The following is a 4,651-nucleotide window of genomic DNA, read 5'->3' as shown; positions in this document are numbered from 1 at the left end:
CCCTCCACCACCACCCTCTGTCTTCTACTTTTGAACCAGTTCTGTATCCAAATGGCTAGTTCTCCCTGTATTCCATGAGATCTAATCTTACTAATCAAGGCAGTCCTTAAGAATGGTGAGAAATCTTTGCAGGAAAGCTTGTACAATCAACGCTAGATGTTCTAAAACCATTTATCAGATGCTAAATTTGAGCAATAGGTGTGGATAAACAAACTTATGAACCACAATCCATTCATAATTATCTATTTAATGACGGCCACAATATTTATTTTCTGATATGAATAATGAAAATACTGGCCATATACCAATGTGAAGTATAGATCGTTTACAATTACAATTGTACCATGACTAAAGATGTAGACAACTGTTTCAATTTGGAATTATTTTAATGTTGGCATAAACCCACTAATTCAAAATGTGTTAACCCTGCTGTTAAATAAAACAGATTAGAAAATCTAGTCACTTTGTATTTTGCATCTGTCAAAGATATCCCATTGAAAAGGCACACAATAGTTAATTTTGATTCAGACATTAACTTCCAAGCAGCCAAGAACTCCATGTAATCTAAATTATACAATATAAAAAAAAGTAATCTAGGGCTTGTTGTAAGAATAACGTGTGAATTGACAATTTCTTGACTCCACATATTCAAAAGAGAAACCACATTATCACCAAAAAAAGCAGTTAAGGTTAACTCTAAAATCCAGATCCCAGAGTTGATGTGTGAGTGTTCTAATTCACTTTGCCACAAAGTTCCCCAAGAAGAAGCAGTTTTCTGGTAGTTAGATCTTCATGGCAGATATTCTCCTTGGTTTCTCCAAATAGCCACACTTTCTGAAATTTTAGCATTTTTGCTTTCTCCTTTCTATTTTAGAACCACTTTATCCAAGAAGGCAATGTTACGTTGAACAGATCTTGGAAAGAAAATACTTATATCACTTATTCGATACATTTTCTTGATCCTCTATACAGTATGAATTTTGCAAAAATAGATATATTAGTGCGCTACTGTATGAAGGACATTTTTACAAAGATCTGGAAATAATATGATTGTCACAATGGTCTCTTGTCAACACCGTCTCCTCAGATGCAATTGTACAAATGTATAATCATGTAATTTAGGAGCAGGACTAAGCCATTGGGCCCTGTAGCCTCTGCCACCATTAAATAAGATCACGACTGATTGTGGCCTCAACGCCACTTTTGTTCTCACCAAATCTCTTTGATTCTTCTGTTAGTCAAAATTCTATCTGCCTGTGGGTTAAAAACACTCGAGGACCCTTCCTCCATTGCTCTCTAGCGAAGAGAATTCCACTGACTCATTGCTGGCTAGCAGAAAAAGCTTTTTCTTCCTTTCCATCTCAAATGAGAGACCCCATGTGTTTAAACTCTGTTCCACGTTCTATTCTCACCACAAGCAGAGTCTAAAGATGTGCAGATTAGGTGGATTGACCATGCTAAAATGCCCATAGTGCCCTGGGCTGTGCAGGTAGTTGGATTAGCCATGGGAAATGCAGGGTTGAAAGGATAGGAGAGGGGGTTGAGTCTGGGTGGGATGAACTTTGGAAGGTCAATGTGGGCTCGATAGGTTGAGTGACCCGCTCCCACTATGTAGGGATTCTATGATCCTATGACATTCTTTCTGCATCTACACCATCAATTTCTTTCAGAATCACAATCATTTCAACAAGATCACTTTTCACTCATCAAAATCTCTCATAAAATACTCTCCTCATCACAGGAATCAATTGGGCAAACCTTCGCTGAACTGTTCTAATCCAATGAATTTCTTTCTCAGATAAAGAGATGAAAGCCAGAGACTGTATTCCAGATAGAGTCTCACTATTGTACTGTACAACTGCAGAAAATATGGATGAAAGGAACTTTTAGACTGAATTTTATACAGACGGTCAAGTGTAAACATTGGGAGCAAGCCCACCTGCACTTGTCTGCCTCATCCTGCAGTTATTTAATTGTTGATAGACCTCTAATTGACTTGAGGTGGGCCTTCCAGCTCGAGAAAATGACCAGGTGCTGTCTTGATCTCACTGACACCAGGAGCAGTGGCCAACTGTTGGAACTGCAGGCCACTCCCTGAAGTAGTGTATGCAGGAGCCCAGACAGAGGGTAACCAGGTATTTCACCAGACTCAAGCTGGCAGGTCCCTAGCAGATGAGCAGGGGAGTAGCTGGAGGATTGGGATCAACAGGACCGTGGAGAAGGGGAAGTTTGTGGTACCTTGTGAGGGCACTTCCAGACAGCACTGATTGCCTGCACAGAAACCCTAGCCTAATCTTGGGCACAGCCACCGTGCCACCAAGTTTTATCTGGTTGTTTGGCATTTGGTGCTTCCCTCTCCTGCCATGGGTAAAATCCCAGTGCCAATGGGAGGAGCCCTTAAATTACCACATAAATTTCTCAATCGGCCCACAAACAAGTGAAGGTGGCCAATATGTCCCCTGCCATGGTTTAGGAAACTTTAGGGGCGGGCATGCAACAGAGTAGTGCTGCTGCCATGCTTTTGAACAAAATATAAAATTCCTGTTGCCTTTTTTCAAAACAATCTCTGTGTTACTGTGGCTTTGGAAAAGAAACTATGTTTAGTCTACCGCTCCTGCTCAGTGACTGTCATACATGTTTAAAACAGTGATATAGTCAATCTGTTTGACTCCTGTGATGTCAATGTAGAACAGCTATTATGTCTTGAATCAGCATTTTTAAATGAGATTTGGCTTTGGTCAAGTGAACGTTGACATGCAGATGAGGAAAAGAGAGGTATCACAAGTTACTGAACAGAACATCTCGTTGCATTAACTCAAATTTTTACTGAAAGTAAAAGATTTTGTATAAGTCTTGCATAAATACGTTTTTAAATGCAATGTGATGTGAGGCACATTGTTGCTGGACAGAATATGGTTGTCAAATATTCTATACACCAGCACCCTCTCATACATACACGTATGCCACTGTATGAATTACAGACAGGAGAAGGCCATTCGTCCCCTCTGGAAAACTTCACCATTCAGTCAGATCGTAGCTGAATTAATCATGGCCTCGACTCTACTTTCCTTTGATCCAGTACCCTTTGAATCTCTGGTTCATCAAGAATCTATCTATCTGTGCCTTAAAAACGTTGAAAGACCCTGCCTCCCCCGCTATGTGGACTGGTCATCTTCTGACGGAAAACATTTCTCCCCTTACCATCTTAAGTGGGAGACCCTTATTGTTACACTATGTCCTGGTTCTAATCTCTCCCACTAAGAGAAATATTCTTGCAGCATCAATCTGGTCAAATCATCTCCAAATCATATACGTTTCCAATAAGATCATCTTTCTGCACTTCAAAAGCAAGTTTCCTCCACTCGGGACCATTCTCACGAAAGATCCTTTCCTGAGAAGATCTGGACTAGTTCTATTCCCTTACTCCCAATGCAACGACACATTTCTCATCTGTTGATTTCAGACAGGATTGTGCCAGCTCTCCTAGATTTAGCAGCTTTTGTTTGGTATATTTATACCTGCGATTAAGGGAGTACTCCATGATGAGATATGGAACCCCGTGGACAAATCAGTTTATCATAGGCAGACAGCAGTTGATGTGATTCCATTGTCCTCAGTACCCTGGATTAGGCAGGGTACAGTTCATGGTTTAATGATATTGTGATGATGCTGCTCCTTTAACAAGGTTGTGTTGTCCTTAGTTTTTTTTCAAAAGAGTTTTATGAGTCACAGATTTCAAAATGTCTGGCTTGATCTACTTGAAGAAGCTTTTAAGTTTAAAACAAAAACATTTGTACAATGAAAGGGGAGTGGACAGTTCTCCCAGCTCAGCTTTTCTCTGGTTTGGTTTGGGTTTTAACAGTCTGGCTGTTCAGAGAACGTAGTCAGTCAGTTTTGAGGCTGCTGGTCAAAGAAACAGTGACATGGAAGAAGGTGTTCCATGCTAAATCTCTCTGCCATCTCTCTCTCTCTCTCTCTCCTGTAAGAACCTATGTTTAGGATTTTACCTTTTGTGCCAAGGGGTGTTTATTGGGGATTGTTGCAGGAATTTGGGACATCATCATTAAGTTGGGATAATCTGTTGGGTTTTCGGATAGGTTGAGTTATTCTATACTCTGTTCCCTTTTGTTTGTGTTTCATTCTGTAATGCTGCAAATAAATTCTGCTTTGTTTAAAATTACATGGTTGGGCCAGTTGTATCCCTCCTGGAATATCCACTCTACACCTGCTTAAAACAACTAGCCAAGTTAAGATCCAGGCTACTTTCTTGAAATGTATTGAGGTGGTCAATCTTGGTCCATAACAATATTTATTAAGGAGAATAGATGTTACCTGACTGTAAGATGAGGTATAACTATTAATGTCACATGTTATCAAAGGGTCAATGTCCATTGGAAAGGATAGCAAAGATGATTCTCGATAGGAGTGAGAGAGACAGGATTGTTGTCATGGGGGACTTCAGCTTTCCAAATATTGACTGGGAACACTATAGTACGAGTAATATAGATGGGTCAGTTTTTGTCCAGTGTGTGCAGGAGGGCTTCCTGACACAGTATGTAGACAGGCCAACAAGGGGCAAAGCCACATTAGATTTGGTAATGGGTAATGAGACCGGCCAGGTGTTAGACTTGGAAGTAGGTGAGCACTTTGG

At 40.4% G+C, this 4,651-nt stretch overlaps 1 protein-coding gene across 8 annotated transcripts in view; it reads left to right on the top strand.

Moving 5' to 3' along the window:
- The window catches only part of col4a5 (collagen, type IV, alpha 5 (Alport syndrome)), a 251,079-nt gene that overhangs the window by 18,554 nt on the left and 227,874 nt on the right, over window positions 1-4,651 (top strand). The gene's annotated exons all lie outside the window — the stretch shown is intronic.

This window comes from Chiloscyllium plagiosum, chromosome 15 (assembly GCF_004010195.1).
Source record: "Chiloscyllium plagiosum isolate BGI_BamShark_2017 chromosome 15, ASM401019v2, whole genome shotgun sequence".
Lineage (NCBI taxonomy): Eukaryota > Metazoa > Chordata > Chondrichthyes > Orectolobiformes > Hemiscylliidae > Chiloscyllium > Chiloscyllium plagiosum.
The sequence above is the reverse complement of the archived record's forward strand: the minus strand, read 5'-3'. Positions and strand labels throughout refer to the sequence as shown.